At 44.0% G+C, this 14,772-nt stretch overlaps 1 protein-coding gene across 5 annotated transcripts in view; it reads right to left on the reverse strand.

The window, feature by feature from the left end:
- ROBO3 (roundabout guidance receptor 3) overlaps positions 1–14,772 on the reverse strand; it is a 354,640-nt gene that overhangs the window by 165,992 nt on the left and 173,876 nt on the right. The window lies entirely within an intron of this gene.

The raw sequence follows: 14,772 nt of genomic DNA on the forward strand, positions 1-14,772 counted from the left end.
GGTTTCCTTCTTTATGTATTTTGTATCTTCATTTCCTATGTTTATGTTATCCCCGTGAGTGATTTAAACTTTTAAAAATGATTGAATTTTAAATTGCTGTGACCTGCCTCGGGACTTCACGGTGAGGGGCAGGTAAGAAAAGGAATAGATGTTGATGAGGCTGATGTCAATGAGTAGAGAGGGGGTTTTTAGGAGGCTACATGGTCACACAGGTTAGGAAAGCTGGTCTAGGCGAGTTTTGTGAACCAATCAAAATGGAGTGTTCTGAGCCCGCACCATATTTGGAACAAAGGCGACAGGAATATCCCACGTGGGGAGCGGGATGCAAATGGCCACTGATTAGGTCACTGGCAGTGTACTGACAGTCAGAAGAAAGCTTCCACCTCATCAGGGCTAATTAATGGCTGAATAGAGGTGTGTGCTTGTGTTAGCAGTTGGCAAACGATCAAGTGCATAATTAGACATTAGCATACATCCAGAGGGTCTTGCACCTCTAGATCCCAAGAGAAGGAGCAATCTCCTTTCAACAACAGCTGCCCTTCTCTGTCAAGAGCTGTTTCCTCCCTTGGGATTGCTAGGAAGATGTATAAGTCACCTGTGCAGCAAAGCTCAAGGAGCCACATAGTTCCAGGGCATGTACAGAATGCCAGCCACACCCAAGCACCTCAGCAACAACTTGCCCTTTTAAAATCCATGAAATTGAAAGGAATGTGGCCCTCAAGCTATAAAGAGTTTCCCACCTCTGATTTAAGTAGAGGTTGGACAATCATCCATTGGGGATGTTCTAATTCTTAATTAGTATTACGGGTGGTGCTGTGGGTTAAACCACAGAGCCTAGGACTTGCCGATCAGAAGGCCGGCGGTTCAAATCCCCGCAACAGGGTGAGCTCCCATTGCTCAGTCCCTGCTCCTGCCAACCTAGCAGTTCAAAAGCACATCAAAGTGCAAGTAGATAAATAGGTACCACTCTGGCAGGAAGGTAAACTGCATTTCTGTGCGCTGCTCTGGTTCGCCAGAAGTTGCTTAGTCATGCTGGCCACATGACCTGGAAGCTGTACGTCAGCTCCCTCGGCCAATAAAGCGAGATGAGCGCAGCAACCCCAGAGTCGGCCACGACTGGCCCTAATGGTCAGGGGTCCCTTTACCTTTAATCAAGCAGGAACTTGGACAAGATGGCTAACAAGGCCCCGTCTAACTAGGATTCTATGACCTCCCTTTCACAGTTCTTCCCATGTTTTGCCCTAACGAAATATGTGCAAGGTGTTTTTTTACTTAGGTATCTGTGCCTGAGTAGTGCTGACATTTAAAGAGGAGATGTTAAAAGCCCCAGGCTATCTGGGCAAGACCTATTCCTGTGGCCCTCCTCTCCAATATGGACACTTGGATTTTCTCCACATATGACTGGATTGTATCAAGCGTGCACAGTGGCATTTGTGCAAAATTTCTACTTCGAAGGAAGGGACAGGTCTTAATTTCGGTGCTGGCTGTGATGAGTCCCAGCCCCTCCCTGGGGTTGTCTACGCATACAAATGATTCTCAGCAGAAGAGGCCCCTGGTAAGACAAATTGTGCTCTAGGCAGCTATATAAACTTAGAAGGTAAAGTGTCAGACAGAATTAATCCTTTTAATCATCTGCTGAAGCCTCTGGAAGCTGCCCAGAGACTTTTTTCAGCACCTTAGACAGAGCAGAACTTAAAAGCCTGCTCCTACCTGATTTAGCATATGCTCTCTTTCCTACATCTCTTACATAGCTAATGGATGAAAGTGACTCGCTCATGTCTTTTTGATCCTTGCTAACCTTAAAGACTAAAAAATTATAATGGCATAAGCTTTTGGGGACTATTGTAAAATTCATGAGATGTGTGAAATGCTCTCCTGAGTTACAGGTGTGTGTGTGTCTAGGTGTGGTGTGGGCATCACACACACACACACACACACACACACACACACACACACACACACACAGAGTTAAGGGAGAAGGATTGTAAACAGTGAGGTCAAAGGGGAACAAAAAAAACCAAAGTACAGAAACAGTACTAATTACATAATGAACAGTGGCCATTCACAAAACAGTTATTGTTGCTAACACAGACATCCTGGCATTGGTTAGCCAATTAACATATGCAGTGTGTTGTTGTTTGTTAAAGAAACCTTTGACCCGGTTCAGTCCACACAATGGCAAAGAACCTCTTGACAAATTGCCATGTAGTGGTTTCATGCTGCAGCGCAGTCTCTCTCTGAGGTTCCTTTGAAGCTTGAAATGCTAACGTGCAGATTTTGCATACATCCGTTTTAAATCATAAAACAACCGTGCAGCCGTGCAGTTCTGGGTGCAAGCACCTAACATGTTTAGTTTCTACTATGGATAGAGAAGCAAAAGCGATTGTCCCTGTTGCAATCCTTTGTCGCAATTCCAGGTCCCTTAGAGGAGGTACTGTTTCAATCCATTACTGTGGAGATGGGTCTCCACAAACTTTGTCCCAGTGAACTCCCCAGGAAGGTTGAAGAGGTCAATGAACCTGACCTCAGAGGCTCAAGCGGTTTTCCCAAGAGCCACAAAGAAAGCAAAGATAAGCTCAACTGGGGAGCGGGGGGGGGGGAGCGGGGGGAGCTGGCCCAAAGCAGAGCTGCCATTTCATAAAATAAATCTTCACCGATTTAACTATAGGTTTTAACAAGGGAAGGCATGCTTTGCTTTTAGGTTGTCTGTGTGTCGCAACAGACACCATCTCCTTCATGAAAGAGACGGAGGCGCTTCTGTAAGTACAAATGAGCAAGTAATTAATAATATGCACAGCAGCTGAGCTACAAATTTCACATGGGTCGCTCATATCCAAATCTATTCATAGCACCGCATCTTAAGATCTAGATCATGGTGAGTATATCAAGTATGGAGCATAAGACTATCTAGATCAGCGGTTCTCAACCTGCGGGTCCCCAGATGTTGTTGGACTACAACTCCCATCACCCCCGAGCTCTGGCCTTGCTAGCTAGGGATGATGGGAGTTGTAGTCCAACAACATCTGGGGACCCACAGGTTGAGAACCACTGATCTAGATAGTCTTACACCCCATACTTGATATACTCACCATGGAACCAGGCAGAGGGCCTTCTCGGTAGTGGCGCCCTCCCTGTGGAACGCCCAGCCACCAGATGTCAAAGAGAACAACTACCAGACTTTTAGAAGACATCTGAAGGCAGCCCTGTTTAGGGAAGCTTTTAATGTTTGATGTATTACAGTATTTTAATATTTTTTTGGAAGCCGCCCAGAGTGGCTGGGGAAGCCCAGCCAGATGGGTGGGGTATAAATAAATTATTATTATTATTATTATTATTATTATTATTATTATTATTATTATTATTATTATTACCACTAGTAGAGTCTCTGGCACGGGCAGCCAGAGGCTGCTGAACTACAATTCCCATCATATCTGACTGTTGGCCATGCTGGCTGGATCAGGTGGGAGTTATAGGGAGGGTACCATAATGGTTACCTCTGGCCTATGGGGGAGGGATCTCTTTCTACCCTCTTTCCCAAAATAGTGATTAGTCAATAGACACGAAATCTTCACACAATTCCCAACAACATTTCCTTAGCGTTCTAGCACAATTGCACTCCACTCTGTCACCATGAGGGCAGGAAAGACTCCATCTCAAAAAACTTATGGCAAATATCGAAACCAAGCCACTACAAAGGGTCACACTGCACATTACTTCTAAGTATAAAGATAGGGGAGGCTAGACCCTTATCTCCCCCATCACAACCCCCCAAACTCTCCCGTCACCACTAAACAGTTACCAATACTGTATTAAACAGTTTTTACTAGTACCAATGGGATCTTTGCCCCATTAGTGCATGGGGGAGGTGGAGTTTGAGGGGGTCACAGAGTGGGAAGAATTAAACCTCCCCTCCTCATGTGCTGTGGTCCTGATCCAGATCTAATGCATGCTTACTTTTGAGTAAGAAGAAATATAGCTGCAGACGACATTGCAACGTGTGGTTTGACCCCAAAATCCTCCCCACATAAATGAGGGAGAGGGAGGGAACGTATCAGTTAGCTCTATCATGTCCCCATCAGGGGCTTCACGGGGGGGGGGGAATACCTGCCACAGGAAGCCTGCTGAACTCAGGCAGGTTCCCCATCCACTTTTTGCTTTGTCCCTGACTCACTTTTGGCAGATGGTCCCCAGGAGGTTTGCTGTGAGGCAATGCAACCCTCGGGCTGCAAGATTTTCCCTACCCAAATTAGGGCTCTCAGTCACGTTAGAGGGCTCCATGAATTTAGCAGGCTCCTCACTGCAGATGGTGGCCCTTCAGTGAAGATAGGAGGGGGCAGCACACAGACTTAACTGGAAAGTCAGGGCTTGCCAGCATGTTCCTGCTCTCACTCATGCAATTCTGCATGCATTGGGATGGGGAGAGACTATATGAATAGGGCTATTACCTTTCCTCCTGTAGCTGGAGTGGGGAAGAACTAGGGATGTCAGAAAATTCAGAAGGAAACAAAAGCAGGCCGCTGAAACTGTCAATGTTTGCTTATTCGTCCCATGCCTTCAACAGAAATCAATCCAGCAAATACGATTGGTATTCACTGTTGTGGTTTTTAGTCTGTAAACAATACGGTAATTGATTATGTTTCTCCCCCAGTTTGCACTGCATTTCTTTTTCAACGAAATGAATAGAACGGAATAATGTAACTCCAAATCAGTTGCATAATAATTCTGTATTTAGCGTAATTATGTAACATTCCACCACAGCAGACAGAGAGATGGGGAACATAGTTTTGTCAGAAGCTGAACTGCAGTGGAAGGGAAACAGCACTGCATGTGAGAAACACAAGGCAGGGCCAAAATCGACACTTTTTAAGATCAGTGGAGGAACACACACCTTCCCTGCACATTCACAAATTGGGGCCAGGTTACGGAAGGGACTGCTTCACCCAATATATCCCTGCTCAGCAGCTGTGCTCTTTAGACGGGGCACTGTTGAGGGTACCACTTAGTTTTTACTAGAAAAAGGCTTTTTATTAGAAAGGTTTTTATTGTTGCAGTTCCAGTCCCTTGGAATTGGCTACCGGCTGCAATTAGACAAGCTAGATGTTTAGGCGGCTGCTGAAGACACGTTAGCTTAAGAAAGCTTGTCTTGAAAGGCTCTCCCTGCCAATTTTATAAAACATTAACTGTAGAAATGCTTTTATTGTTTTAAGGGCCTGTTATCTTTTGTCTTTTATCTCATCGTACACAGCTTCAATAGCTTCTGGCTGTGAAGCAGTTTATACATCTGTGAAATAAACGAATAAATTGTAATTCCTAATCCATGCAGAAACAGGATAACGTCCCACCACCACTTGACCCTAACCACTGCCTGAAAGCCTGTATTCCAGCTAAGCCCATAAAGAACAAGGCTCTCACATGAGGTATTTGAGAAGTCTTATCTGCAGACTTCACTCAATCAATAGTGCTGAAATCCTAAACTCTGATAAGCTCCAGGGATATTGATCTGTTTACCAATCATAACAATGATGTCACTCATCCTGAGACCCTCCTCCTACCAAAGCAGAACAATGGTTTCTTTTTTATTTGATTGCTGCTGATTTTGATCTAGCCCTCTTCACGAGAAAGGAATCTAGGGAACTTATTCTGCTACACAAGGGGCAAATGACTTGCGACTGGGGAGATCACTGCCTGGAGATATTCCCAAGGAAGCCTGCTTAAAAGCAACTTCAAAATGGGGAAGGGGAGAATTGACTTCAAACAGTAGTTCAAGAGGAGGTGGGCTTAACCCACCCTCTGTCAAGGTTCAGCCTGACCAGGACTCTGGAGACAGCCCATAAAAGGAGGAGTCATGGCAGTCCAACACACAGCCCAAGAGAAGCATGCAGCCCTTAAGGCCTTTTTTGGCACCCCTCGACATTAGACATTCCACCCCACCTTGTAGCCCTTGTCCTGCCTTCCCAAAGCCAGGTAATTGAGGCACTGGGCTCTGAAAAGAAGCTTTGTGGGATCTGACAGGGTTTTAGTGTCCTCCAGCCTCCTTCCCAAAGCCTAGTTAGCACTTTCCCAGCTTTTGGAAGGTGGTGTGAGGGCTCTAGGACCCCGCCACAGCATTGCACCTCCTTCTCAAAGCCAGGCACCTCACTTAAGTGGCTTTGGAAAGGAAGCAGGAGGGCTGGTGGGAGGCCAAATTATGGCCCCGCTCCCTCTCCCTGTGCAACAAGGCAATATACAGCCCACAGGTTCCATGTCAAAGTGCTCTTGTGGCCACCCTGCCCTAGAACAACAGGAGATTCTGAAGGGCCTGCTGAGGTACCAAGTCCCAATGACATCTTGTCAGGCCACCCTTGGATGACCCCAACACCCTGCCTAGACTCCCAAGTCTATTCTTTCATTCCCAAGGCCCATGTGGGCCCATTGGGAAACCCACTACCTTCCAAGAAGCTTCATCATCAGGAACCTACTTAAGAGGAATGGTCTAGAGTGGAGGAGGGAGCAGCCAGAGACCTAAATGGTGTACTTTGTATCTTAGCAGGTAACCAGGAAGGGAAGAGACTGGTTGTAGCAATATGAATCTCTCAGTCCATCTTGGGCCTGTGCTGGATGTAAGTTCCCCCTAGGTCACCCTTGTGTCCCAGGTTTTGTGAACTTCTGTCTTGGCTCCAGGAACAATTGCAGCTCTTGCCATCAACCTTAGCCAACAGTGATTGAACAACATTTTTGGCTCTCCAGATGTTGTTGGGCTCCCAGGTCCAATCAGCTGCAGCCAGAATGGGGGTATTCCAGAGCAGCACCACCCTCAGCCAAATCCCTCACAGCTATTTTCAAGCTCCCAAGAAAGACACTGAGAAATTGAAGCAGATGAACTCCTGCTTGCCAGGTCTTTAAATACTAACTGGTCCTTTGCTAGCAAGAGAGGAAGAGGCCTTGGACGAGTTGGAGTCGAGACTTGTCCCACTGGACATTGCCATGAAATATGGCACGGGTGGGGGACTGGAGGGTGGGAGAGATAAACCAAAGATAAAGTAAATTGAATGTCATTTAAAGAGGATTTTTCAGATGAGAAGAGAGTTGCTGAGACTCCCAAAGAGAGAAATAGCAAAGAGATTTGAATTCAAGTGTGTGTGTGGTGGGGGCAGGGAGGGATTTACTTTAATACATATGGGGGAAATAGTCTTGCAGACAAGTCAATAGAACTGAGAAACAGGGCACTTGGGAACACTGGCAGGCACAGGGTAGAAATTGGCAATAATTATGGAGGCAGCGGACAGGGTAAAATGACACGATAAGAATCTCTAAATACATAAGAGCATGGGTTTCAAGGTCATGTGGAAACTACTGCAATTATGGAACATTTAGGAAACGGTTTTATACTTGGGCAGAATATCTATTTGCCGTACTCTATACTGCCTGCTCTGACTAACAACAGCACTTTAGGCCAGAGAAGGGTTTTTCCCCATCCCCTGCCACCTGAATATTTTCTCCAGAGATGCTCAAGATGGAACTTGGGACCTTCTGCATGCACTGCAGGCCTTTGTCCATTGAGCTACACTCTCGTCCGTATTGCGATTTCGGGTAACTCTGTTGCAGTAAGGTTCTGGAAAGCAAGCTGGATTCAGTTCAAACATTCTAGCCACTCTTTCATGTTGTAGTAATTCCTAGGAACATATGCAACTGCCACACCAAGTTAGGCCATTGGGTTTATTCACAATGACTGGTAGCAGCACCCCAGGGTTCACAGGAATCCTACATAAAACATGGGTTCTTCTGCATGCAAATCAGATGCTTTATCACCGAGTTGTTGTCCTTCCCAAACCCCTAGACTTCCTGTACAGGGGGACTTGCAGCATTCGTTTCCTATGAGGTGGGCCATTCCCACCCCATGAAGACACTTCTTCTTGTCAGCAGCTGACACAGACGTTTAGGACTAGCATGGAGACTCTCCTCACATGCAGGGAAATCCGCAAGATGAAACTGATTTGAAATGTCAAGTGGAAGATAAGCACACACCACCACCCCTAGCATTTCCTCCATCTTCTCAATCACCAGTCATAGTCTTCCACAAGAGGAATGAGTGCCACAAGGTGTCAGGGTCTGGGCAGAGGAGGAATGGTGGAGATCGCCTCCCCAGCCTGACCCTTCCAGAGAAGAGAAAGACAGTTTAGAATTACAACAGGGGTTTGAGGGAGGTCAAAGCTCAGAGGCAAATGGGGGGGGGAGTTAAGAAATAATGGGAGAGGAGGAGGAAGAGGAAGCACTGGGGGGGGGGGCAACAGCTGACAGAAACAGTGTCTTTATAAAGCATTCCAGACCCGCTCTCTCCCAGAACCCAGTGAGCCTTGAAAGTAGGAGAGCAAAGAGCTCAGAGGCAGAGGGCAGGTAGCAGCACCTGTAGATGTGACGAATGAGGAAGTGGGAGAGATGGTGGGAGTGGAGATTCACTTGGGACAATGCCATTATCCAAGAGGCTGGGTTCTAAAACCTCTCTGTAAATACTGAATAAAAGCAGACGGTAAGAAACATTCCTTGTCTTTCTGTGTTCCTGGGCAACCCAGCCGTGGGAGTTGCTGGCAGCAGCCTGACACAAGGATGGGGAACCTATCAAATGTTGTTGAACTCCAGCTCCTATGAACCCCAGGCAGTGCAGCCAACTGTAAGGATGACAGGAGTTATAGCTCATTAACATCTGGAGAGCCACAGGTTCCCCATCCTTGAAGAAGCATGTAACAGACAGACTTCAAGGCATGTACAGCCATGTTTCCCAAACTTGGGACTTCAGCTGTTTTTGGACTGCAACTCCCATCATCCCTAGCTAGCAGGACCAATTGTCAGGGATGATGGGAATTGTAGTCCAAAAACAGCCAGAGACTCAAAGTTTGGAAAACACTGGTCTACAGTGAGGTGAGACACTGAAATAAGATGTCTAAATTCAAGAATGTAGAGACTTCCGGTCGGTGCCAGCGCTTAATGGCGGTCCTAGCTCCGAGCTCCGGAGAAGGACTGCTTCGCAAGTTCGGGTCTTACCCGCTACGGCAAGCGGGGGACCCCTAAAATCCCAGGCGCTGAAGCCTGAGAACAAGGAGACTCGGTGGGCACCTTCGCGCCCCCCGGTACCGTGAAAGAGCCTTTTTAAAGGCTACGGATCGACATCGGGAGTGAGCGCGGTGCTGAGAGTCGCTACCCAGCCTGCGAAGTGAAGCCGCGTCGCCATAAGCGGAGAGCGCCGATTCCTTCCTGAAAAGAAATTCGGACTGATTCCCCGTGAGTAAGAACTGAAAAATAACCGGGACTCTTTCAATTTTAAAAATTGGGCTAAAAACGGGGGAGATTTAAACAAAGGAAGTCTGCCTCCCCCCGACTGCATGAAAGCGAAAGCAACGGAGCTCTAAACCTGCATCCGTTTAAATCCGTCCTTTGATCAGCTAAACCGGACATTTAAACCTTTGATCTCCCCTCTAGCAAGCAGGGCAGAGGGGAGGCGAATCTGACCATTAACTGCATGACTTATTTGGAAGAAAAAAAACCTCTACTGTCTCATCTGTTTGAAAGTACGAAACGGTCTGCCTTCTTAGTACACTGAACTGACTCTTCCCTGTGAAGTGATACTTTGATACAAAGTTTCCACACTGCCTGACTATTGCATATTATAAGAAGAAACAGTATAAATTGGGCAACTGTGGCAATTTGAAGTTATAAGTATTTAGTAACATTGACTTTGACTGTGTTAATCTCCCTTTTTCTTACTTTTTGGACTGTCTCCTTTGTTTTGGTACTTGGAAATTTTGCTCTATGGCCATTTTGATTTGCTCCCTCTAGAGGATAAAGTAAAGTCCGGCACGGCTTAAGACAGTGGAATTTTCCAAGGGAGAACAAATCCCGTGGGAATTGACCTTGACATGAGTGGCCCACAAGAAGAGATAGTCACAAGAGCCAAGATCAAGCAACAACAGCAACAACAACAGTTGCAGCTGCAACAGGCAAAGAAAAGAGGCTCAATCTCAGGCGCAACAGCCGGATCAGCAGGAACAACAGGTCAAGACAAAGGAGCAGCCGTTTCTATGGAAGCTGTGACAGAGGCCCTGCTCAAGATAAACCAAACCCTGGAGTCTTTGACAAAACAGACTTCAGAGAATACACAAAAATTAACAGAAATATCAGCAAGATTAAACCAGAATACAGAATCTATAAATAGATTGGTAGAGGAGAACGCCACCACGCGCCAAATTGCCGAGGAGGCCAAAGCCACTGCCGGAGAGACACAGGAGAAGCTAGAGCCGCTTGCCAAGAAGGTCTATGAGCATGATGCAACTTTGGCCTTGTGGGAGTTACAGAGGAAAGAGAGAAATTTAAAATTAAGACTGATTCCGGAGAACGAAAGAGACAACCTTGTGGAATACTTGACACGGGAGTTTGTGGATTGCTGGGACCTTGAGGAAGACGAATTTAAAATTACGACTGCCTTCAGATTGGGTAAAAAGCAAGATAGAAAGACACCGAGAGACTGTTTGATTACACTCAGATCCAAGGAGGAAAGAGATAAAATATTAGGATTACACTTTGAAAAGGCCCTGCAAATTGGAAATTCAGCTGTACAGATCTTCAAAGACATCCCAAAATACATTTTGGATTTAAGAAACTTTTACAAGGACTTGGTTCTCTTGCTAAAGAAGAACACTATTCGCTTTAGGTGGGAGTTTCCACAAGGACTGTCATTTGACTACAAGGCAAAGAAAGTGAAAATAAAGACAATTCAAGATAAAGACAAATTTTTGGCAAGATACCAGGAGGATTTACAGAAGGGGACTGTGGACGTACTTGCAGAACAGAGGAGAGCACTGGACATCCTGAATCTCTCGTTTGGACAAAAACCACCACCATCAGAAGAAGAGCAACAACTTGGAGCTGTTGGAGGAGCCTTAAGAAAATAACAAGATGGCTCTGCAATTCCTTAGTTGGAATTGTAATGGGCTCAATGGGCCTTTGAAGAGAAGACAAGTATTTCATATATTGAATAAAGAACAATCGGACTTGATATGCTTACAAGAAACTCACATAACCAGAGCCCACAGGAGATTACTTTCAAATAAAAGGCTAGGACAAGAATTTATCTCATCAGACAAAGTTAAGAAGAGAGGAGTTGTAATATATGTGAAGGAGAAATGGGCTCCAAAAATGATATTCAAAGATGAACAAGGGAGATATCTGGCTGTGGAGATACAAGTACAAGGAGAAAAATTCTTAGTTGTTGGAGTTTATGCACCAAATGAAGGCAAATCTGACTTCTTTAAGAGACTTCATGAAACTTTGACGGACTATTTGGATTACAATATGATAATCATGGGAGACATGAATGGCGTGGTCTCCACTAATATGGACAAGGCACAAAGACTAACAGTCACTAAAGAAGGGAGACTCCCTAAGACTTTTTTCGAAATGACAGAAAACATGGACTTGATAGACATTTGGAGAACAAGGAACCCCCTGGAGAGAGAGGGAACCTTTTTCTCCCAAGCAATGATGACCTGGACCAGAATTGACCAAATCTGGGTTACTAGTGGACTGGCTCCAAAGATTAAGAAAGTGGAAATCTGCCCAAAAACTTGCTCCGACCATAACGCCGTGAAGATGGAGATGAAACTCACAATAACTGGTCAATTTAGATGGAGAATGAATGACACCCTCTTTCGAGATAAGGGGATTCTCACGAAGGCCCAAAAGACCCTAAAAGACTATTTTGAAATAAATTTGAGGACCGACGTGGAGAAAAGAGTGATCTGGGATGCAAGTAAAGCGGTTATGAGAGGATTTCTGATTCAACAAAATTCAATAAAGAGGAAAAAACAAAATGAGAAAAAAGAGAAGATCTTGGAAATGATAAAGGAAGGAGAGAGGAAATTAAGAACAAAACCAAAGTCTCAGGACATTTTAAGAGAGATCAAGTTATATCAAACTCAATATATGGAATTGATGAACCAAGAGATTGAATGGAAGATAAAGCAAATGAAGCAAAAAACTTTTGAATCAGCAAATAAATGTGGTAAACTTTTGGCATGGCAATTGAAGAAAAGGCAGAAACTAAATACAGTTACAAGTCTAGAGGTGGATGGAAAGAATATATCTAAACCCAATGAAATCAGAAATTGCTTTTTAAGTTATTTCAAAAAACTCTACACTCAAGGCCCGCAAAATGAAGAAGATATAGACAAATTCCTTGGAAGATATGGATTACAAAACATCTCTCAGCAAAGTAAGATGGACCTGAACCAGAGAATCTCAGAACAAGAGATAGAGGCTGCCATTCAGAATATGCAACTGGGCAAATCTCCGGGACCAGATGGATTGACTTCTAGATACTACAAATCGCTGAAGGAATGGTTGATTCAACCATTAAGAGAAGTTTGTAATGAGATCCTTGAAGGAAAAAGGGCACCTGAATCGTGGAAAGAGGCATATATTTCACTCATACCAAAGTCAGAGACTGAAAAGACCCAACTCAAGAACTACCGCCCAATATCATTGCTCAATGTGGATTACAAAATTTTTGCAGACATTTTGGCAAAAAGACTCAAAAGAGTTTTGATGGAGATGATTCATAAGGACCAAGCAGGCTTTCTCCCTAAAAGACACCTGGCAGACAATGTAAGGAATGTTATAGACATTCTGGAAAAGCTAGAGGTGAATATAAACACTAAAGCAGTATTGATCTTTGTGGACGCGGAGAAAGCCTTTGACAATATTTCTTGGAGTTTTATGAAAAAGAATCTTCATAGGATGGGGGTAGGCCGGGGTTTTGAGAATGGTATGGCTGCAATATACTCTGAACAAAAAGCCAAACTGATTGTAAATAATGTTGTGACTGAGGAGCTTAAGATAGAAAAAGGAACACGACAGGGGTGCCCGATTTCCCCATTACTCTTTATTTCAGTTCTGGAGGTGTTGCTGAATATGATAAGAAATGACCAGCAGGTTAAGGGTGTGCAGGTCGGAGCTAAACATTACAAGTTAAGAGCGTTCGCAGATGACTTAGTATTGACTTTGCAAGAGCCAAACACTAGTACGAAAAAGGTATTAGAAATAATACAACAGTTTGGCCAGGTAGCTGGATTTAAGTTGAACAAGCTAAAAACCAAAGTTTTAGGGAAAAACCTAACAGATATGGAAAAGGAGAAATTTCAAGAGGAAACAGGTTTGACTGTGGTCAAGAAGGTCAAATATCTAGGAGTTTATCTAACATCCAAGAATCAGAATTTGTATAAGGACAATTATGAAAAATGTTGGTCAGAAATTAAAAAAGATTTAGAAATATGGTCAAATTTGAAACTGTCAATGTTAGGCCGAATTGCAGTAATTAAAATGAATGTATTGCCTAGAATGCTATTTTTGTTTCAGACCTTGCAGATTATTGATAAGATGGAATGTTTTAAGAGGTGGCACAAAGATATCTCGAAATTTGTCTGGCAGGGCAAAAAGCCCCGAATTAAATTTAAAATACTGACAGATGCTAAAGAAAGAGGGGGTTTTGCCCTGCCGGACCTAAAATTGTATTATGAGGCAGCAGCTTTTTGCTGGCTCAAAGAATGGATGCTCCTCGAGAATACAGACATCTTAGATTTGGAAGGTTTCAATAACGCTTTTGGTTGGCATGCATATCTTTGGTATGATAAAGTTAACAGTGCCTTCAAAAATCACATTGTCAGAAAAGCATTGTTTAATGTTTGGATAAGATATAAAGATCTATTGGAAAACAAAACCCCTAGATGGGTGTCACCAGTGGAGGCCAATGCAGTGAAAAAACTCAATATGGAGGTCGGATGGCCGAAGTATTGGGAAATATTAGAACAGGATGGAGATAAGTTCAAATTACAAAGTCAGGAGAAATTGAAGCATAAAGTGGAAAATTGGTTCCAATATCGTCAAATAATGGAATTTTTTAAACAGGACAGGAAAGTCGGCTTCCAGGTGGAAAAATCAAAATTAGAAACCGAATTGTTAGAACCCAATACTAAGAATTTATCTAGAATGTACAACTTGTTGTTGAAATGGAACACACAGGATGAAACAGTTAAATCGACTATGATTAAGTGGGCTCAGGATGTTGGACATAACATTATGTCAGCTGACTGGGAATGGTTATGGAACACCGGTATAAAATTTACGGCATGTAATGCCTTAAAGGAAAACATTATGAAAATGGTATACAGGTGGTACATGACCCCAGTCAAGCTGGCAAAAATCTATCATTTGCCCGATAACAAATGTTGGAAGTGTAAAGAGACTGAAGGTACCTTCTATCACCTTTGGTGGACATGCCCGAAGATTAAGGCCTTCTGGGAAATGATCTATAATGAAATGAAAAAGGTACTTAAATGTACCTTTTCTAAAAAACCAGAGGCCTTCCTCTTGGGCATTGTCGGCCAATTGGTGACAAAGAAAGATAGAGCTTTTTTCATGTATGCCACAACAGCAGCAAGAATACTTATCGCAAAGCATTGGAAGACACAAGACCTACCCACTTTGGAAGAATGGCAGATGAAAGTGATGGACTACATGACATTGGCCGAGATGACAGGCAGAATCCGTGACCAACAAAAAGAGACGGTAGAAGAAGAATGGAAAAAATTTAAAAGCTATCTTAAGGACTACTATAAACTTAATGAATGTTAAAATGTCGTAGTTTCCAGAAACAAAGGGGTACAGGGACATAAGGTCAGAGTGTAAGAGAGGACTAAGAGGATAGAGATTGGAAAGTAATAACTGGGAGTTGCTAGTTGAACTATG

Source organism: Podarcis bocagei (assembly GCF_964188305.1).
Source record: "Podarcis bocagei genome assembly, chromosome: 15".
NCBI classification, from domain to species: domain Eukaryota; kingdom Metazoa; phylum Chordata; class Lepidosauria; order Squamata; family Lacertidae; genus Podarcis; species Podarcis bocagei.